Source organism: Poeciliopsis prolifica, unplaced genomic scaffold (genome assembly GCF_027474105.1).
Source record: "Poeciliopsis prolifica strain line A6 unplaced genomic scaffold, Auburn_PproV2 SCAFFOLD022, whole genome shotgun sequence".
Classification (NCBI taxonomy): Eukaryota; Metazoa; Chordata; class Actinopteri; order Cyprinodontiformes; family Poeciliidae; genus Poeciliopsis; species Poeciliopsis prolifica.
In genome coordinates this window covers 81286-105213 of record NW_026562397.1, presented here as the reverse complement: position 1 = coordinate 105213, position 23928 = coordinate 81286, and positions in this window count along the sequence as shown.

Genomic DNA, 23928 nt, shown 5'->3' with positions numbered 1-23928 from the left:
AAATTTGCACAAAATTACACAGTGGTGCATTTTTGACTTATTTCACTGAGAGAAAGCTTTTTTCGTCTTAGTCTTACTTTTTGACTTCTTTCACTGAGATCACTGGAATTGTTCAAAACACTCAAATATACTGCTTCTCAGTACTTCAAAGCTGTTTCAAAGATTATGAAGCTGAACTTTCATGAATTTGCAGAAAATTACACAGTGGTGCATTTTTGACTTATTTCACTGAGAGAAAGGTTTTTTTCGTCTTAGTCTTATTTTGACTTCTTTCACTGAGATCAACATGGAATTGTTCAAAACACTAAAATATACTGCTTCTCAGTACTTCTAAGCTGTTTCAAAGATTATGAAGCTGAACTTTCATAAATTTGCACAAAATTCACAGTGGTGCATTTTTGACTTATTTCACTGAGAGAAAGCTTTTTTCGTCTTAGTCTTACTTTTTGACTTCTTTCACTGAGATCAACACTGGAATTGTTCAAAACACTAAATATACTGCTTCTCAGTACTTCAAAGCTGTTTCAAAGATTATGAAGCTGAACTTTCATGAATTTGCAGAAAATTTACACAGTGGTGCATTTTTGACTTATTTCACTGAGAGAAAGGTTTTTTCGTCTTAGTCTTATTTTTGACTTCTTTCACTGAGATCAACACTGGAATTGTTCAAAACACTAAAATACTGCTTCTCAGTACTTCTAAGCTGTTTCAAAGATTATGAAGCTGAACTTTCATGAATTTGCAGAAAATTTCACAGTGGTGCATTTTTGACTTATTTCACTGAGAGAAAGCTTTTTTCGTCTTAGTCTTACTTTTTGACTTCTTTCACTGAGATCAACACTGGAATTGTTCAAAACACTAAAATATACTGCTTCTCAGTACTTCTAAGCTGTTTCAAAGATTATGAAGCTGAACTCATGAATTTGCAGAAAATTACACAGTGGTGCATTTTTGACTTATTTCACTGAGAGAAAGCTTTTTCGTCTTAGTCTTATTTTTGACTTCTTTCACTGAGATCAACACTGGAATTGTTCAAAACACTAAAATATACTGCTTCTCAGTACTTCTAAGTTGTTTCAAAGATTATGAAGCTGAACTTTCATGAATTTGCAGAAAATTACACAGTGGTGCATTTTTGACTTATTTCACTGAGAGAAAGCTTTTTTCGTCTTAGTCTTATTTTTGACTTCTTTCACTGAGATCAACACTGGAATTGTTCAAAACACTAAAATATACTGCTTCTCAGTACTTCTAAGCTGTTTCAAAGATTATGAAGCTGAACTTTCATGAATTTGCAGAAAATTTCACAGTGGTGCATTTTTGACTTATTTCACTGAGAGAAAGCTTTTTCGTCTTAGTCTTACTTTTTGACTTCTTTCACTGAGATCAACACTGGAATTGTTCAAAACACTAAATATACTGCTTCTCAGTACTTCAAGCTGTTTCAAAGATTATGAAGCTGAACTTTCATGAATTTGCAGAAAATTTCACAGTGGTGCATTTTTGACTTATTTCACTGAGAGAAAGCTTTTTTCGTCTTAGTCTTACTTTTTGACTTCTTTCACTGATATCAACACTGGAATTGTTCAAAACACTAAAATATACTGCTTCTCAGTACTTCTAAGCTGTTTCAAAGATTATGAAGCTGAACTTTCATAAATTTGCAGAAAATTACACAGTGGTTCATTTTTGACTTATTTCACTGAGAGAAAGCTTTTTTCTTCTTAGTCTTATTTTTGACTTCTTTCACTGAGATCAACACTGGAATTGTTCAAAACACTAAAATATACTGCTTCTCAGTACTTCTAAGCTGTTTCAAAGATTATGAAGCTGAACTTTCATGAATTTGCAGAAAATTACACAGTGGTGCATTTTGACTTATTTCACTGAGAGAAAGTTTTTTCGTCTTAGTCTTATTTTTGACTTCTTTCACTGAGATCAACACTGGAATTGTTCAAAACACTAAAATATACTGCTTCTCAGTACTTCTAAGCTGTTTCAAAGATTATGAAGCTGAACTTTCATAATTTGCAGAAAATTACACAGTGGTGCATTTTTGACTTATTTCACTGAGAGAAAGCTTTTTTCGTCTTAGTCTTATTTTTGACTTCTTTCACTGAGATGAACACTGGAATTGTTCAAAACACTAAAATATACTGCTTCTCAGTACTTCTAAGCTGTTTCAAAGATTATGAAGCTGAACTTTCATGAATTTGCAGAAAATTTCACAGTGGTGCATTTTTGACTTATTTCACTGAGAGAAAGCTTTTTTCGTCTTAGTCTTACTTTTTGACTTCTTTCACTGAGATCAACACTGGAATTGTTCAAAACACTTAAATATACTGCTTCTCAGTACTTCTAAGCTGTTTCAAAGATTATGAAGCTGAACTTTCATGAATTTGCAGAAATTACCAGTGGTGCATTTTTGACTTATTTCACTGAGAGAAAGCTTTTTTCGTCTTAGTCTTATTTTTGACTTCTTTCACTGAGATCAACACTGGAATTGTTCAAAACACTAAAATATACTGCTTCTCAGTACTTCTAAGCTGTTTCAAAGATTATGAAGCTGAACTTTCATGAATTTGCAGAAAATTACACTGTGGTGCATTTTTGACTTATTTCACTGCAGAAAGCTTTTTTCGTCTTACTCTTATTTTTGACTTCTTTCACTGAGATCAACACTGGAATTGTTCAAAACACTAAAATATACTGCTTCTCAGTACTTCTAAGCTGTTTCAAAGATTATGAAGCTGAACTTTCATGAATTTGCAGAAAATTACACAGTGGTGCATTTTTGACTTATTTCACTGAGAAAAGCTTTTTTCGTCTTAGTCTTATTTTTGACTTCTTTCACTGAGATCAACACTGGAATTGTTCAAAACACTAAAATATACTGCTTCTCAGTACTTCTAAGTTGTTTCAAAGATTATGAAGCTGAACTTTCATGAATTTGCAGAAAATTACACAGTGGTGCATTTTGACTTATTTCACTGAGAAAAGCTTTTTTCGTCTTAGTCTTATTTTTGACTTCTTTCACTGAGATCAACATTGGAATTATTCAAAACACTAAAATTTACTGCTTCTCAGTACTTCTAAGCTGTTTCAAAGATTATGAAGCTGAACTTTCATGAATTTGCAGAAAATTTCACAGTGGTGCATTTTTGACTTATTTCACTGAGAGAAAGCTTTTTTCGTCTTAGTCTTATTTTTGACTTCTTTCACTGAGATCAACACTGGAATTGTTCAAAACACTAAAATATACTGCTTCTCAGTACTTCTAAGCTGTTTCAAAGATTATGAAGCTGAACTTTCATGAATTTGCAGAAAATTTCACAGTGGTGCATTTTTGACTTATTTCACTGAGAGAAAGCTTTTTTCGTCTTAGTCTTATTTTTGACTTCTTTCACTGAGATCAACACTGGAATTGTTCAAAACACTAAAATATACTGCTTCTCAGTACTTCTAAGCTGTTTCAAAGATTATGAAGCTGAACTTTCATGAATTTGCAGAAAATTACACAGTGGTGCATTTTTGACTTATTTCACTGAGAGAAAGCTTTTTTCGTCTTAGTCTTATTTTTGACCTCTTTCACTGAGATCAACACTGGAATTGTTCAAAACACTAAAATATACTGCTTCTCAGTACTTCTAAGCTGTTTCAAAGATTATGAAGCTGAACTTTCATGAATTTGCAGAAAATTACAGTGGTGCATTTTTGACTTATTTCACTGAGAGAAAGCTTTTTTCGTCTTAGTCTTATTTTTGACTTCTTTCACTGAGATCAACACTTGCATTGTTCAAAACACTAAAATATACTGCTTCTCAGTACTTCTAAGCTGTTTCAAAGATTATGAAGCTGAACTTTCATGAATTTGCAGAAAATTACACAGTGGTGCATTTTTGACTTATTTCACTGAGAGAAAGCTTTTTTCGTCTTAGTCTTACTTTTTGACTTCTTCACTGAGATCAACACTGGAATTGTTCAAACACTAAAATATACTGCTTCTCAGTACTTCTAAGCTGTTTCAAAGATTATGAAGCTGAACTTTCATGAATTTGCAGAAAATTACACAGTGGTGCATTTTTGACTTATTTCACTGAGAGAAAGCTTTTTTCGTCTTAGTCTTATTTTTGACCTCTTTCACTGAGATCAACACTGGAATTGTTCAAAACACTAAAATATACTGCTTCTCAGTACTTCTAAGCTGTTTCAAAGATTATGAAGCTGAACTTTCATGAATTTGCAGAAAATTACACAGTGGTGCATTTTTGACTTATTTCACTGAGAGAAAGCTTTTTTCGTCTTAGTCTTACTTTTTGACTTCTTTCACTGAGATCAACACTGGAATTGTTCAAAACACTAAAATATACTGCTTCTCAGTACTTCTAAGCTGTTTCAAAGATTATGAAGCTGAACTTTCATGAATTTGCAGAAAATTTCACAGTGGTGCATTTTTGACTTATTTCACTGAGAGAAAGCTTTTTTCGTCTTAGTCTTATTTTTGACTTCTTTCACTGAGATCAACACTGGAATTGTTCAAACACTAAAATATACTGCTTCTCAGTACTTCTAAGCTGTTTCAAAGATTATGAAGCTGAACTTTCATGAATTTGCAGAAAATTACACAGTGGTGCATTTTTGACTTATTTCACTGAGAGAAAGCTTTTTTCGTCTTAGTCTTATTTTGACTTCTTTCACTGAGATCAACACTGGAATTGTTCAAAACACTAAAATATACTGCTTCTCAGTACTTCTAAGCTGTTTCAAGATTATGAAGCTGAACTTTCATGAATTTGCAGAAAATTAACAGTGGTGCATTTTTGACTTATTTCACTGAGAGAAAGCTTTTTTCGTCTTAGTCTTACTTTTTGACTTTTTCATGAGATCAACACTGGAATTGTTCAAAACACTAAAATATACTGCTTCTCATACTTCTAAGCTGTTTCAAAGATTATGAAGCTGAACTTTCATGAATTTGCAGAAAATTTCACAGTGGTGCATTTTTGACTTATTTCACTGAGAGAAAGCTTTTTTCGTCTTAGTCTTATTTTTGACTTCTTTCACTGAGATCAACACTGGAATTGTTCAAAACACTAAAATATACTGCTTCTCAGTACTTCTAAGCTGTTTCAAAGATTATGAAGCTGAACTTTCATGAATTTGCAGAAAATTACACTGTGGTGCATTTTTGACTTATTTCACTGAGAGAAAGCTTTTTTCGTCTTAGTCTTATTTTTGACTCTTTCACTGAGATCAACACTGGAATTGTTCAAAACACTAAAATATACTGCTTCTCAGTACTTCTAAGCTGTTTCAAAGATTATGAAGCTGAACTTTCATGATTTGCAGAAAATTTCACAGTGGTGCATTTTTGACTTATTTCACTGAGAGAAAGCTTTTTCGTCTTAGTCTTACTTTTGACTTTTTTCACTGAGATCAACACTGGAATTGTTCAAAACACTAAAATATACTGCTTCTCAGTACTTCTAAGCTGTTTCAAAGATTATGAAGCTGAACTTTCATGAATTTGCAGAAAATTTCACAGTGGTGCATTTTTGACTTATTTCACTGAGAGAAAGCTTTTTTCGTCTTAGTCTTATTTTTGACTTCTTTCACTGAGATCAACACTGGAATTGTTCAAAACACTAAAATATACTGCTTCTCAGTACTTCTAAGCTGTTTCAAAGATTATGAAGCTGAACTTTCATGAATTTGCAGAAAATTACACTGTGGTGCATTTTTGACTTATTTCACTGAGAAAGCTTTTTTCGTCTTAGTCTTATTTTTGACTCTTTCACTGAGATCAACACTGGAATTGTTCAAAACACTAAAATATACTGCTTCTCAGTACTTCTAAGCTGTTTCAAAGATTATGAAGCTGAACTTTCATGAATTTGCAGAAAATTTCACAGTGGTGCATTTTTGACTTATTTCACTGAGAGAAAGCTTTTTTCGTCTTAGTCTTATTTTTGACTTCTTTCACTGAGATCAACACTGCATTGTTCAAAACACTAAAATATACTGCTTCTCAGTACTTCTAAGCTGTTTCAAAGATTATGAAGCTGAACTTTCATGAATTTGCAGAAAATTACACAGTGGTGCATTTTTGACTTATTTCACTGAGAGAAAGCTTTTTTCGTCTTAGTCTTACTTTTTGACTTCTTTCACTGAGATCAACACTGGAATTGTTCAAAACACTAAAATATACTGCTTCTCAGTACTTCTAAGCTGTTTCAAAGATTATGAAGCTGAACTTTCATGAATTTGCAGAAAATTTCACAGTGGTGCATTTTGACTTATTTCACTGAGAGAAAGCTTTTTTCGTCTTAGTCTTATTTTGACTTCTTTCACTGAGATCAACACTTGCATTGTTCAAAACACTAAAATATACTGCTTCTCAGTACTTCTAAGCTGTTTCAAAGATTATGAAGCTGAACTTTCATGAATTTGCAGAAAATTACACAGTGGTGCATTTTGACTTATTTCACTGAGAGAAGCTTTTTTCGTCTTAGTCTTATTTTTGACTTCTTTCACTGAGATCAACACTGGAATTGTTCAAAACACTAAAATATACTGCTTCTCAGTACTTCTAAGCTGTTTCAAAGATTATGAAGCTGAACTTTCATGAATTTGCAGAAAATTACACTGTGGTGCATTTTTGACTTATTTCACTGCAAGAAAGCTTTTTTCGTCTTACTCTTATTTTGACTTCTTTCACTGAGATCAACACTGGAATTGTTCAAAACACTAAAATATACTGCTTCTCAGTACTTCTAAGCTGTTTCAAAGATTATGAATCTGAACTTTCATGAATTTCAGAAAATTACACAGTGGTGCATTTTTGACTTATTTCACTGAGAAAAGCTTTTTTCGTCTTAGTCTTATTTTTGACTTCTTTCACTGAGATCAACACTGGAATTGTTCAAAACACTAAAATATACTGCTTCTCAGTACTTCTAAGTTGTTTCAAAGATTATGAAGCTGAACTTTCATGAATTTGCAGAAAATTACACAGTGGTGCATTTTTGACTTATTTCACTGAGAAAAGCTTTTTCGTCTTAGTCTTATTTTTGACTTCTTTCACTGAGATCAACATTGGAATTATTCAAAACACTAAAATTTACTGCTTCTCAGTACTTCTAAGCTGTTTCAAAGATTATGAAGCTGAACTTTCATGAATTTGCAGAAAATTTCACAGTGGTGCATTTTGACTTATTTCACTGAGAGAAAGCTTTTTTCGTCTTAGTCTTATTTTTGACTTCTTTCACTGAGATCAACACTGGAATTGTTCAAAACACTAAAATATACTGCTTCTCAGTACTTCTAAGCTGTTTCAAAGATTATGAAGCTGAACTTTCATGAATTTGCAGAAAATTTCACAGTGGTGCATTTTTGACTTATTTCACTGAGAGAAAGCTTTTTTCGTCTTAGTCTTATTTTTGACTTCTTTCACTGAGATCAACACTGGAATTGTTCAAAACACTAAAATATACTGCTTCTCAGTACTTCTAAGCTGTTTCAAAGATTATGAAGCTGAACTTTCATGAATTTGCAGAAAATTACACAGTGGTGCATTTTTGACTTATTTCACTGAGAGAAAGCTTTTTTCGTCTTAGTCTTATTTTTGACTCTTTCACTGAGATCAACACTGGAATTGTTCAAAACACTAAAATATACTGCTTCTCAGTACTTCTAAGCTGTTTCAAAGATTATGAAGCTGAACTTTCATGAATTTGCAGAAAATTACACAGTGGTGCATTTTTGACTTATTTCACTGAGAGAAAGCTTTTTTCGTCTTAGTCTTATTTTTGACTTCTTTCACTGAGATCAACACTGGAATTGTTCAAAACACTAAAATATACTGCTTCTCAGTACTTCTAAGCTGTTTCAAAGATTATGAAGCTGAACTTTCATGAATTTGCAGAAAATTACACAGTGGTGCATTTTTGACTTATTTCACTGAGAGAAAGCTTTTTTCGTCTTAGTCTTATTTTTGACTTCTTTCACTGAGATCAACACTGGAATTGTTCAAAACACTAAAATATACTGCTTCTCAGTACTTCTAAGCTGTTTCAAAGATTATGAAGCTGAACTTTCATGAATTTGCAGAAAATTACACAGTGGTGCATTTTTGACTTATTTCACTGAGAGAAAGCTTTTTTCGTCTTAGTCTTATTTTTGACTTCTTTCACTGAGATCAACACTGGAATTGTTCAAAACACTAAAATATACTGCTTCTCAGTACTTCTAAGCTGTTTCAAAGATTATGAAGCTGAACTTTCATGAATTTGCAGAAAATTACACAGTGGTGCATTTTTGACTTATTTCACTGAGAGAAAGCTTTTTTCGTCTTAGTCTTACTTTTTGACTTTTTTTCACTGAGATCAACACTGGAATTGTTCAAAACACTAAAATATACTGCTTCTCAGTACTTCTAAGCTGTTTCAAAGATTATGAAGCTGAACTTTCATGAATTTGCAGAAAATTTCACAGTGGTGCATTTTTGACTTATTTCACTGAGAGAAAGCTTTTTTCGTCTTAGTCTTATTTTTGACTTCTTTCACTGAGATCAACACTGGAATTGTTCAAAACACTAAAATATACTGCTTCTCAGTACTTCTAAGCTGTTTCAAAGATTATGAAGCTGAACTTTCATGAATTTGCAGAAAATTACACAGTGGTGCATTTTTGACTTATTTCACTGAGAGAAAGCTTTTTTCGTCTTAGTCTTATTTTTGACTTCTTTCACTGAGATCAACACTGGAATTGTTCAAAACACTAAAATATACTGCTTCTCAGTACTTCTAAGCTGTTTCAAAGATTATGAAGCTGAACTTTCATGATTTGCAGAAAATTAACAGTGGTGCATTTTTGACTTATTTCACTGAGAGAAGCTTTTTTCGTCTTAGTCTTACTTTTTGACTTTTTTCATTGAGATCAACACTGGAATTGTTCAAAACACTAAAATATACTGCTTCTCAGTACTTCTAAGCTGTTTCAAAGATTATGAAGCTGAACTTTCATGAATTTGCAGAAAATTTCACAGTGGTGCATTTTTGACTTATTTCACTGAGAGAAAGCTTTTTTCGTCTTAGTCTTATTTTTGACTTCTTTCACTGAGATCAACACTGGAATTGTTCAAAACACTAAAATATACTGCTTCTCAGTACTTCTAAGCTGTTTCAAAGATTATGAAGCTGAACTTTCATGAATTTGCAGAAAATTACACTGTGTGTGCATTTTTGACTTATTTCACTGAGAGAAAGCTTTTTTCGTCTTAGTCTTATTTTTGACCTCTTTCACTGAGATCAACACTGGAATTGTTCAAACACTAAAATATACTGCTTCTCAGTACTTCTAAGCTGTTTCAAAGATTATGAAGCTGAACTTTCATGAATTTGCAGAAAATTTCACAGTGGTGCATTTTTGACTTATTTCACTGAGAGAAGCTTTTTTCGTCTTAGTCTTATTTTTGACTTTTTTCACTGAGATCAACACTGGAATTGTTCAAAACACTAAAATATACTGCTTCTCAGTACTTCTAAGCTGTTTCAAAGATTATGAAGCTGAACTTTCATGAATTTGCAGAAAATTTCACAGTGGTGCATTTTTGACTTATTTCACTGAGAGAAAGCTTTTTTTCGTCTTAGTCTTACTTTTTGACTTTTTTTTCACTGAGATCAACACTGGAATTGTTCAAAACACTAAATATACTGCTTCTCAGTACTTCTAAGCTGTTTCAAAGATTATGAAGCTGAACTTTCATAAATTTGCAGAAAATTACACAGTGTGCATTTTTGACTTATTTCACTGAGAGAAAGCTTTTTTCGTCTTAGTCTTATTTTTGACTTCTTTCACTGAGATCAACACTGGAATTGTTCAAAACACTAAAATATACTGCTTCTCAGTACTTCTAAGCTGTTTCAAAGATTATGAAGCTGAACTTTCATGAATTTGCAGAAAATTACACAGTGGTGCATTTTTGACTTATTTCACTGAGAGAAAGCTTTTTTCGTCTTAGTCTTATTTTTGACCTTCTTTCACTGAGATCAACACTGGAATTGTTCAAAACACTAAAATATACTGCTTCTCAGTACTTCTAAGCTGTTTTCAAAGATTATGAAGCTGAACTTTCATGAATTTGCAGAAAATTTCACAGTGGTGCATTTTTGACTTATTTCACTGAGAGAAAGCTTTTTTCGTCTTAGTCTTATTTTTGACTTCTTTCACTGAGATCAACACTTGCATTGTTCAAAACACTAAAATATACTGCTTCTCAGTACTTCTAAGCTGTTTCAAAGATTATGAAGCTGAACTTTCATGATTTGCAGAAAATTACACAGTGGTGCATTTTGACTTATTTCACTGAGAGAAAGCTTTTTTCGTCTTAGTCTTACTTTTTGACTTCTTTCACTGAGATCAACACTGGAATTGTTCAAAACACTAAAATATACTGCTTCTCAGTACTTCTAAGCTGTTTCAAAGATTATGAAGCTGAACTTTCATGAATTTGCAGAAAATTTCACAGTGGTGCATTTTTGACTTATTTCACTGAGAGAAAGCTTTTTTCGTCTTAGTCTTATTTTTGACTTCTTTCACTGAGATCAACACTTGCATTGTTCAAAACACTAAAATATACTGCTTCTCAGTACTTCTAAGCTGTTTCAAAGATTATGAAGCTGAACTTTCATGAATTTGCAGAAATTACACAGTGGTGCATTTTTGACTTATTTCACTGAGAGAAAGCTTTTTTCGTCTTAGTCTTATTTTTGACTTCTTTCACTGAGATCAACACTGGAATTGTTCAAAACACTAAAATATACTGCTTCTCAGTACTTCTAAGCTGTTTCAAAGATTATGAAGCTGAACTTTCATGAATTTGCAGAAAATTTCACAGTGGTGCATTTTTGACTTATTTCACTGAGAGAAAGATTTTTTCGTCTTAGTCTTATTTTTACTTCTTTCACTGAGATCAACACTGGAATTGTTCAAAACACTAAAATATACTGCTTCTCAGTACTTCTAAGCTGTTTCAAAGATTATGAAGCTGAACTTTCATGAATTTGCAGAAAATTTCACAGTGGTGCATTTTTGACTTATTTCACTGAGAGAAAGCTTTTTTCGTCTTAGTCTTATTTTTTACTTCTTTCACTGAGATCAACACTGGAATTGTTCAAAACACTAAAAATATACTGCTTCTCAGTACTTCTAAGCTGTTTCAAAAGATTATGAAGCTGAACTTTCATGAATTTGCAGAAAATTTCACAGTGGTGCATTTTTGACTTATTTCACTGAGAGAAAGCTTTTTTCGTCTTAGTCTTACTTTTTGACTTCTTTCACTGAGATCAACACTGGAATTGTTCAAAACACTAAAATATACTGCTTCTCAGTACTTCTAAGCTGTTTCAAAGATTATGAAGCTGAACTTTCATGAATTTGCACAAAATTACACAGTGGTGCATTTTTGACTTATTTCACTGAGAGAAAGCTTTTTTCGTCTTAGTCTTATTTTTGACTTCTTTCACTGAGATCACACTGGAATTGTTCAAAACACTAAAATATACTGCTTCTCAGTACTTCTAAGCTGTTTTCAAAGATTATGAAGCTGAACTTTCATAATTTGCAAAATTACACAGTGGTGCATTTTTGACTTATTTCACTGAGAGAAATCTTTTTTCGTCTTAGTCTTATTTTCGACTTCTTTCACTGAGATCAACACTGGAATTGTTCAAAACACTAAAATATACTGCTTCTAAGTACTTCTAGTTGTTTCAAAGATTATGAAGCTGAACTTTCATGAATTTTCAGAAATTACACAGTGGTGCATTTTTGACTTATTCACTGAGAGAAAACTTTTTTCGTCTTAGTCTTATTTTGACTTCTTTCACTGAGATCAACATTGGAATTGTTCAAAACACTAAAATATACTGCTTCTCAGTACTTCTAAGCTGTTCAAAGATTATGAAGCTGAACTTTCATAAATTTGCACAAAATTACACAGTGGTGCATTTTTGATTATTTCACTGAGAGAAAGCTTTTTTCGTCTTAGTCTTATTTTTGACTTCTTTCACTGAGATCAACATTGGAATTGTTCAAAACACTAAAATATTACTGCTTCTCAGTACTTCTAAGCTGTTTCAAAGATTATGAAGCTGAACTTTCATGAATTTGCAGAAAATTACATAGTGGTGCATTTTTGACTTATTTCACTGAGAGAAAGCTTTTTTCGTCTTAGTCTTATTTTTGACTTCTTTCACTGAGATCAACACTGGAATTGTTCAAAACACTAAAATATACTGCTTCTCAGTACTTCTAAGCTGTTTCAAAGATTATGAAGCTGAACTTTCATGAATTTGCAGAAAATTTCACAGTGGTGCATTTTTGACTTATTTCACTGAGAGAAAGCTTTTTCGTCTTAGTCTTATTTTTTACTTCTTTCCTGAGATCAACACTGGAATTGTTCAAAACACTAAATATACTGCTTCTCAGTACTTCTAAGCTGTTTCAAAGATTATGAAGCTGAACTTTCATGAATTTGCAGAAAATTTCACAGTGGTGCATTTTTTACTTATTTCACTGAGAGAAAGCTTTTTTCGTCTTAGTCTTACTTTTTGACTTCTTTCACTGAGATCAACACTGGAATTGTTCAAAACACTAAAATATACTGCTTCTCAGTACTTCTAAGCTGTTTCAAAGATTATGAAGCTGAACTTTCATGAATTTGCAGAAAATTTCACAGTGGTGCATTTTGACTTATTTCACTGAGAGAAAGCTTTTTCGTCTTAGTCTTATTTTTGACTTCTTTCACTGAGATTAACACTGGAATTGTTCAAAACACTAAAATATACTGCTCTTCTCAGTACTTCTAAGCTGTTTCAAAGATTATGAAGCTGAACTTTCATAAATTTGCACAAAATTACACAGTGGTGCATTTTTGACTTATTCCTGAGAGAAAGCTTTTTTCGTCTTAGTCTTATTTTCGACTTCTTTCACTGAGATCAACACTGAATGTTCAAAACACTAAAATATACTGCTTCTCAGTACTTTAAGCTGTTTCAAAGATTATGAAGCTGAACTTCATGAATTTGCAGAAAATTTCACAGTGGTTGCATTTTTGACTTATTTCACTGAGCGAAAGCTTTTTTCGTCTTAGTCTTGATTTTTTACTTCTTTCACTGAGATCAACACTGGAATTGTTCAAAACACTCAAATATACTGCTCTCAGTACTTCAAAGCTTTCAAAGATTATGAAGTGAACTTTCATGAATTGCAGAAAATTTCACAGTGTGTTGCATTTTTGACTTATTTCACTGAGAGAAAGCTTTTTTCGTCTTAGTCTTACTTTTGATTCTTTCACTGAGATCAACACTGGATTTGTTCAAAACACTAAAAATATACTGCTTCTCAGTACTTCTAAGCTGTTTTCAAAGATTATGAAGCTGAACTTTCATGAATTTTCAGAAAATTTACACAGTGGTGCATTTTTGACTTATTCACTGAGAGAAAGTTTTTTTCGTCTTAGTCTTATTTTGACTTCTTTCACTGAGATCAACACTGGAATTGTTCAAAACACTAAAATATACTGCTTCTCAGTACTTCTAAGCTGTTTCAAAGATTATGAAGCTGAACTTTCATAAATTTGCAGAAAAATTACACAGTGGTGCATTTTGACTTATTTCACTGAGAGAAAGCTTTTTCGTCTTAGTCTTATTTTTGACTTCTTTCACTGAGATCAACACTGGAATTGTTCAAAACACTAAAATATACTGCTTCTCAGTACTTCTAGCTGTTTCAAAGATTATGAAGCTGAACTTTCATGAATTTGCAGAAAATTACACTGTGGTGCATTTTTGACTTATTTCACTGAGAGAAAGCTTTTTTCGTCTTATTCTTATTTTTGACTTTTCACTGAGATCAACACTGGAATTGTTCAAAACACTAAAATATACTGCTTCTCAGTACTTCTAAGCTGTTTCAAAGATTATGAAGCTGAACTTTCATGAATTTGCGAAAATTTCACAGTGGTGCATTTTTGACTTATTTCACTGAGAGAAAGCTTTTTTCGTCTTAGCTTTTTTTACTTCTTTCACTGAGATCAACACTGGAATTGTTCAAAACACTAAAATATACTGCTTCTCAGTACTTCTAAGCTGTTTCAAAGATTATGAAGCTGAACTTTCATGAATTTGCAGAAAATTTCACAGTGGTGCATTTTTGACTTATTTCACTGAGAGAAAGCTTTTTTCGTCTTAGTCTTACTTTTTGACTTCTTTCACTGAGATCAACACTGGAATTGTTCAAAAACACTAAAATATACTGCTTCTCAGTACTTCTAAGCTGTTTCAAAGATTATGAAGCTGAACTTTCATGAATTTGCAGAAAATTTCACAGTGGTGCATTTTTGACTTATTTCACTGAGAGAAAGCTTTTTTCGTCTAGTCTTATTTTTGACTCTTTCACTGAGATCAACACTGGAATTGTTCAAAACACTAAAATATACTGCTTCTCAGTACTTCTAAGCTGTTTCAAAGATTATGAAGCTGAACTTTCATAAATTTGCACAAAATTACACAGTGGTGCATTTTGACTTATTTCACTGAGAAAAGCTTTTTTCGTCTTAGTCTTATTTTCGACTTTTCACTGCGATCAACACTGGAATTGTTCAAAACACTAAAATATACTGCTTCTCAGTACTTCTAAGCTGTTTCAAAGATTATGAAGCTGAACTTTCATGAATTTGCAGAAAATTCACAGTGGTGCATTTTTGACTTATTTCACTGAGCGAAAGCTTTTTTCGTCTTAGTCTTATTTTTTACTTCTTTCACTGAGATCAACACTGGAATGTTCAAAACACTCAAATATACTGCTTCTCAGTACTTCAAAGCTGTTTCAAAGATTATGAAGCTGAACTTTCATGAATTTGCAGAAAATTTCACAGTGGTGCATTTTTGACTTATTTCACTGAGAGAAAGCTTTTTTCGTCTTAGTCTTACTTTTTGACTTCTTTCACTGAGATCAACACTGGAATTGTTCAAAACACTAAAAATATACTGCTTCTCAGTACTTCTAAGCTGTTTCAAAGATTATGAAGCTGAACTTTCATGAATTTTCAGAAAATTACACAGTGGTGCATTTTTGACTTATTTCACTGAGAGAAAGTTTTTTCGTCTTAGTCTTATTTTTGACTTCTTTCACTGAGATCAACACTGGAATTGTTCAAAAACACTAAAATATACTGCTTCTCAGTACTTCTAAGCTGTTTCAAAGATTATGAAGCTGAACTTTCATAAATTTGCAGAAAATTACACAGTGGTGCATTTTTGACTTATTTCACTGAGAGAAAGCTTTTTTCGTCTTAGTCTTATTTTTGACTTCTTTCACTGAGATCAACACTGGAATTGTTCAAAACACTAAAATATACTGCTTCTCAGTACTTCTAAGCTGTTTCAAAGATTATGAAGCTGAACTTTCATGAATTTGCAGAAAATTACACTGTGGTGCATTTTTGACTTATTTCACTGAGAGAAAGCTTTTCGTCTTAGTCTTATTTTGACTTCTTTCACTGAGATCAACACTGGAATTGTTCAAAACACTAAAATATACTGCTTCTCAGTACTTCTAAGCGTTTCAAAGATTATGAAGCTGAACTTTCATAAATTTGCACAAAATTACACAGTGGTGCATTTTTGACTTATTTCACTGAGAGAAAGCTTTTTTCGTCTTAGTCTTACTTTTTGACTTCTTTCACTGAGATCAACACTGGAATTGTTCAAAACACTCAAATATACTGCTTCTCAGTACTTCTAAGCTGTTTCAAAGATTATGAAGCTGACTTTCATGAATTTGCAGAAAATTACACTGTGGTGCATTTTTGACTTATTTCACTGAGAGAAAGCTTTTCGTTTATTCTTATTTTTTGACTTCTTTCACTGAGATCAACACTGGAATTGTTCAAAACAGTAAAATATACTGCTTCTCAGTACTTCTAAGCTGTTTCAAAGATTATGAAGCTGAACTTTCATGAATTTGCAGAAAATTACACTGTGGTGCATTTTTGACTTATTTCACTGAGAGAAAGCTTTTTTTCGTCTTAGTCTTATTTTTGACTTCTTTCACTGAGATCAACATGGAATTGTTCAAAACACTAAAATATACTGCTTCTCAGTACTTCTAAGCTGTTTCAAAGATTATGAAGCTGAACTTTCATGAATTTGCAGAAAATTACACAGTGGTGCATTTTTGACTTATTTCACTGAGAGAAAGCTTTTTTCGTCTTAGTCTTATTTTCGACTTCTTTCACTGAGATCAACACTGGAATTGTTCAAAACACTAAAATATACTGCTTCTCAGTACTTCTAAGCTGTTTCAAAGATTATGAAGCTGAACTTTCATGAATTTGCAGAAAATTACACAGTGGTGCATTTTTGACTTATTTCACTGAGAGAAAGCTTTTTCGTCTTAGTCTTATTTTTGACTTCTTTCACTGAGATCAACATTGGAATGTTCAAAACACTAAAATATACTGCTTCTCAGTACTTCTAAGCTGTTTCAAAGATTATGAAGCTGAACTTTCATAAATTTGCAGAAAATTACACTGTGGTGCATTGTTGACTTATTTCACTGAGAGAAAGCTTTTTCGTCTTAGTCTTATTTTGACTTCTTTCACTGAGATCAACACTGGAATTGTTCAAAACACTAAAATATACTGCTTCTCAGTACTTCTAAGCTGTTTCAAAGATTATGAAGCTGAACTTTCATGAATTTGCACAAAATTACACAGTGGTGCATTTTTGACTTATTTCACTGAGAGAAAGCTTTTTCGTCTTAGTCTTATTTTTGACTTCTTTCACTGAGATCAACATTGGAATGTTCAAAACACTAAAATATACTGCTTCTCAGTACTTCTAAGCTGTTTCAAAGATTATGAAGCTGAACTTTCATGAATTTGCAGAAAATTACACTGTGGTGCATTTTTGACTTATTTCACTGAGAGAAAGCTTTTTTCGTCTTAGTCTTATTTTTGACTTCTTTCACTGAGATCAACACTGGAATTGTTCAAAACACTAAAATATACTGCTTCTCAGTACTTCTAAGCTGTTTCAAAGATTATGAAGCTGAACTTTCATAAATTTGCACAAAATTACACAGTGGTGCATTTTTGATTATTCACTGAGAGAAAGCTTTTTTCGTCTTAGTCTTATTTTCGACTTCTTTCACTGAGATCAACACTGGAATTGTTCAAAACACTAAAATATACTGCTTCTCAGTACTTCTAAGCTGTTTCAAAGATTATGAAGCTGAACTTTCATGAATTTGCAGAAAATTTCACAGTGGTGCATTTTTGACTTATTTCACTGAGCGAAAGCTTTTTTCGTCTTAGTCTTATTTTTTACTTCTTTCACTGAGATCAACACTGGAATTGTTCAAAACACTAAAATATACTGCTTCTCAGTACTTCAAAGCTGTTTCAAAGATTATGAAGCTGAACTTTCATGAATTTGCAGAAAATTTCACAGTGGTGCATTTTGACTTATTTCACTGAGAGAAGCTTTTTTCGTCTTAGTCTTACTTTTTGACTTCTTTCACTGAGATCAACACTGGAATTGTTCAAAACACTAAAATATACTGCTTCTCAGTACTTCTAAGCTGTTTCAAAGATTATGAAGCTGAACTTTCATGAATTTTCAGAAAATTACACAGTGGTGCATTTTTGACTTATTTCACTGAGAGAAAGTTTTTTTCGTCTTAGTCTTATTTTTGACTTCTTTCACTGAGATCAACACTGGAATTGTTCAAAACACTAAATATACTGCTTCTCAGTACTTCTAAGCTGTTTCAAAGATTATGAAGCTGAACTTTCATAAATTTGCAGAAAATTACACAGTGGTGCATTTTTGACTTATTTCACTGAGAGAAAGCTTTTTTCGTCTTAGTCTTATTTTTGACTTCTTCACTGAGATCAACACTGGAATTGTTCAAAACACTAAAATATACTGCTTCTCAGTACTTCTAAGCTGTTTCAAAGATTATGAAGCTGGACTTTCATGAATTTGCAGAAAATTACACTGTGGTGCATTTTTGACTTATTCACTGAGAGAAAGCTTTTTTCGTCTTACTCTTATTTTGACTTCTTTCACTGAGATCAACACTGGAATTGTTCAAAACACTAAAATATACTGCTTCTCAGTACTTCTAAGCTGTTTCAAAGATTATGAAGCTGGACTTTCATGAATTTGCAGAAAATTACACTGTGGTGCATTTTTGACTTATTTCACTGAGAGAAAGCTTTTTTCGTCTTACTCTTATTTTTGACTTCTTTCACTGATATCAACACTGGAATGTTCAAAACACTAAAATATACTGCTTCTCAGTACTTCTAAGCTGTTTCAAAGATTATGAAGCTGAACTTTCATGAATTTGCAGAAAATTACACAGTGGTGCATTTTTGACTTATTTCACTGAGAGAAAGCTTTTTTCGTCTTAGTCTTACTTTTTGACTTCTTTCACTGATATCAACACTGGAATTGTTCAAAACACTAAAATATACTGCTTCTCAGTACTTCTAAGCTGTTTCAAAGATTATGAAGCAGAACTTTCATGAATTGCAGAAAATTTCACAGTGGTGCATTTTTGACTTATTTCACTGAGAGAAAGCTTTTTTCGTCTTAGTCTTACTTTTTGACTTCTTTCACTGAGATCAACACTGGAATTGTTCAAAACACTAAAATATACTGCTTCTCAGTACTTCTAAGCTGTTTCAAAGATTATGAAGCTGAACTTTCATGAATTTTCACAAAATTACACAGTGGTGCATTTTTGACTTATTTCACTGAGAGAAAGCTTTTTTCGTCTTAGTCTTACTTTTTGACTTCTTTCACTGAGATCAACACTGGAATTGTTCAAAACACTAAAATATACTGCTTCTCAGTACTTCTAAGCTGTTTCAAAGATTATGAAGCTGAACTTTCATGAATTTTCACAAAATTACACAGTGGTGCATTTTTGACTTATTTCACTGAGAGAAAGCTTTTTTCGTCTTAGTCTTACTTTTTGACTTCTTTCACTGAGATCAACACTGGAATTGTTCAAAACACTAAAATATACTGCTTCTCAGTACTTCTAAGCTGTTTCAAAGATTATGAAGCTGAACTTTCATAAATTTGCAGAAAATTACACAGTGGTGCATTTTTGACTTATTTCACTGAGAGAAAGCTTTTTTCGTCTTAGTCTTATTTTTGACTTCTTTCACTGAGATCAACACTGGAATTGTTCAAAACACTAAAATATACTGCTTCTCAGTACTTCTAAGCTGTTTCAAAGATTATGAAGCTGAACTTTCATGAATTTGCAGAAAATTACACAGTGGTGCATTTTTGACTTATTTCACTGAGAGAAAGCTTTTTTCGTCTTAGTCTTATTTTTGACTTCTTTCACTGAGATCAACATTGGAATTGTTCAAAACACTAAAATATACTGCTTCTCAGTACTTCTAAGCTGTTTCAAAGATTATGAAGCTGAACTTTCATAAATTTGCAGAAAATTACACTGTGGTGCATTTTTGACTTATTTCACTGAGAGAAAGCTTTTTTCGTCTTAGTCTTATTTTTGACTTCTTTCACTGAGATCAACATTGGAATTGTTCAAAACACTAAAATATACTGCTTCTCAGTACTTCTAAGCTGTTTCAAAGATTATGAAGCTGAACTTTCATGAATTTGCAGAAAATTACACTGTGGTGCATTTTTGACTTATTTCACTGAGAGAAAGCTTTTTTCGTCTTACTCTTATTTTTGACTTCTTTCACTGAGATCAACACTGGAATTGTTCAAAACACTAAAATATACTGCTTCTCAGTACTTCTAAGCTGTTTCAAAGATTATGAAGCTGAACTTTCATGAATTTGCACAAAATTACACAGTGGTGCATTTTTGACTTATTTCACTGAGAGAAAGCTTTTTTCGTCTTAGTCTTACTTTTGACTTCTATCACTGAGATCAACACTGGAATTGTTCAAAACACTAAAATATACTGCTTCTCAGTACTTCTAAGCTGTTTCAAAGATTATGAAGCTGAACTTTCATGAATTTGCAGAAAATTACACAGTGGTGCATTTTTGACTTATTTCACTGAGAGAAAGCTTTTTTCGTCTTAGTCTTTTTTGACTTCTTCACTGAGATCAACACTGGAATTGTTCAAAACACTAAAATATACTGCTTCTCAGTACTTCTAAGCTGTTTCAAAGATTATGAAGCTGAACTTTCATGAATTTGCAGAAAATTTCACAGTGGTGCATTTTGACTTATTTCACTGAGAGAAAGCTTTTTTCGTCTTACTCTTATTTTTGACTTCTTTCACTGAGATCAACACTGGAATTGTTCAAAACACTAAAATATACTGCTTCTCAGTACTTCTAAGCTGTTTCAAAGATTATGAAGCTGAACTTTCATGAATTTGCACAAAATTACACAGTGGTGCATTTTTGACTTATTTCACTGAGAGAAAGCTTTTTTCGTCTTAGTCTTACTTTTTGACTTCTTTCACTGAGATCAACACTGGAATTGTTCAAAACACTAAAATATACTGCTTCTCAGTACTTCTAAGCTGTTTCAAAGATTATGAAGCTGAACTTTCATGAATTTGCAGAAAATTACACAGTGGTGCATTTTGACTTATTTCACTGAGAGAAAGCTTTTTTCGTCTTAGTCTTATTTTTGACTTCTTTCACTGAGATCAACACTGGAATTGTTCAAAACACTAAAATATACTGCTTCTCAGTACTTCTAAGCTGTTTCAAAGATTATGAAGCTGAACTTTCATGAATTTGCAGAAAATTTCACAGTGGTGCATTTTTGACTTATTTCACTGAGAGAAAGCTTTTTTCATCTTAGTCTTATTTTTTACTTCTTTCACTGAGATCAACACTGGAATTGTTCAAAACACTAAAATATACTGCTTCTCAGTACTTCTAAGCTGTTTCAAAGATTATGAAGCTGAACTTTCATGAATTTGCACAAAATTACACAGTGGTGCATTTTTGACTTATTTCACTGAGAGAAAGCTTTTTTCGTCTTAGTTTACTTTTTGACTTCTTTCACTGAGATCAACACTGGAATTGTTCAAAACACTAAAATATACTGCTTCTCAGTACTTCTAAGCTGTTTCAAAGATTATGAAGCTGAACTTTCATGAATTTGCAGAAAATTTCACAGTGGTGCATTTTTTACTTATTTCACTGAGAGAAAGCTTTTTTCGTCTTAGTCTTATTTTTGACTTCTTTCACTGAGATCAACACTGGAATTGTTCAAAACACTAAAATATACTGCTTCTCAGTACTTCTAAGCTGTTTCAAAGATTATGAAGCTGAACTTTCATGAATTTGCAGAAAATTTCACAGTGGTGCATTTTTGACTTATTTCACTGAGAGAAAGCTTTTTTCGTCTTACTCTTATTTTTGACTTCTTTCACTGAGATCAACACTGGAATTGTTCAAAACACTAAAATATACTGCTTCTCAGTACTTCTAAGCTGTTTCAAAGATTATGAAGCTGAACTTTCATGAATTTGCAGAAAATTACACAGTGGTGCATTTTTGACTTATTTCACTGAGAGAAAGCTTTTTTCGTCTTAGTCTTATTTTTGACTTCTTTCACTGAGATCAACATTGGAATTGTTCAAAACACTAAAATATACTGCTTCTCAGTACTTCTAAGCTGTTTCAAAGATTATGAAGCTGAACTTTCATAAATTTGCAGAAAATTACACTGTGGTGCATTTTTGACTTATTTCACTGAGAGAAAGCTTTTTTCGTCTTAGTCTTATTTTTGACTTCTTTCACTGAGATCAACACTGGAATTGTTCAAAACACTAAAATATACTGCTTCTCAGTACTTCTAAGCTGTTTCAAAGATTATGAAGCTGAACTTTCATGAATTTGCACAAAATTACACAGTGGTGCATTTTTGACTTATTTCACTGAGAGAAAGCTTTTTTCGTCTTAGTCTTATTTTTGACTTCTTTCACTGAGATCAACATTGGAATTGTTCAAAACACTAAAATATACTGCTTCTCAGTACTTCTAAGCTGTTTCAAAGATTATGAAGTTGAACTTTCATGAATTTGCAGAAAATTACACTGTGGTGCATTTTTGACTTATTTCACTGAGAGAAAGCTTTTTTCGTCTTACTCTTATTTTTGACTTCTTTCACTGAGATCAACACTGGAATTGTTCAAAACACTAAAATATACTGCTTCTCAGTACTTCTAAGCTGTTTCAAAGATTATGAAGCTGAACTTTCATGAATTTGCACAAAATTACACAGTGGTGCATTTTTGACTTATTTCACTGAGAGAAAGCTTTTTTCGTCTTAGTCTTACTTTTTGACTTCTATCACTGAGATCAACACTGGAATTGTTCAAAACACTAAAATATACTGCTTCTCAGTACTTCTAAGCTGTTTCAAAGATTATGAAGCTGAACTTTCATGAATTTGCAGAAAATTACACAGTGGTGCATTTTTGACTTATTTCACTGAGAGAAAGCTTTTTCGTCTTAGTCTTATTTTTTGACTTCTTTCACTGAGATCAACACTGGAATTGTTCAAAACACTAAAATATACTGCTTCTCAGTACTTCTAAGCTGTTTCAAAGATTATGAAGCTGAACTTTCATGAATTTGCACAAAATTACACAGTGGTGCATTTTTGACTTATTTCACTGAGAGAAAGCTTTTTTCGTCTTAGTCTTACTTTTTGACTTCTTTCACTGAGATCAACACTGGAATTGTTCAAAACACTAAAATATACTGCTTCTCAGTACTTCTAAGCTGTTTCAAAGATTATGAAGCTGAACTTTCATGAATTTGCAGAAAATTACACAGTGGTGCATTTTTGACTTATTTCACTGAGAGAAAGCTTTTTTCGTCTTAGTCTTATTTTGACTTCTTTCACTGAGATCAACACTGGAATTGTTCAAAACACTAAAATATACTGCTTCTCAGTACTTCTAAGCTGTTTCAAAGATTATGAAGCTGAACTTTCATGAATTTGCAGAAAATTTCACAGTGGTGCATTTTTGACTTATTTCACTGAGAGAAAGCTTTTTTCATCTTAGTCTTATTTTTTACTTCTTTCACTGAGATCAACACTGGAATTGTTCAAAACACTAAAATATACTGCTTCTCAGTACTTCTAAGCTGTTTCAAAGATTATGAAGCTGAACTTTCATGAATTTGCACAAAATTACACAGTGGTGCATTTTTGACTTATTTCACTGAGAGAAAGCTTTTTTCGTCTTAGTCTTACTTTTTGACTTCTTTCACTGAGATCAACACTGGAATTGTTCAAAACACTAAAATATACTGCTTCTCAGTACTTCTAAGCTGTTTCAAAGATTATGAAGCTGAACTTTCATGAATTTGCAGAAAATTTCACAGTGGTGCATTTTTACTTATTTCACTGAGAGAAAGCTTTTTTCGTCTTAGTCTTATTTTTGACTTCTTTCACTGAGATCAACACTGGAATTGTTCAAAACACTAAAATATACTGCTTCTCAGTACTTCTAAGCTGTTTCAAAGATTATGAAGCTGAACTTTCATGAATTTGCAGAAAACTACACAGTGGTGCATTTTTGACTTATTTCACTGAGAGAAAGCTTTTTTCGTCTTAGTCTTATTTTTGACTTCTTTCACTGAGATCAACATTGGAATTGTTCAAAACACTAAAATATACTGCTTCTCAGTACTTCTAAGCTGTTTCAAAGATTATGAAGCTGAACTTTCATGAATTTGCAGAAAATTACACTGTGGTGCATTTTTGACTTATTTCACTGAGAGAAAGCTTTTTTCGTCTTACTCTTATTTTTGACTTCTTTCACTGAGATCAACACTGGAATTGTTCAAAACACTAAAATATACTGCTTCTCAGTACTTCT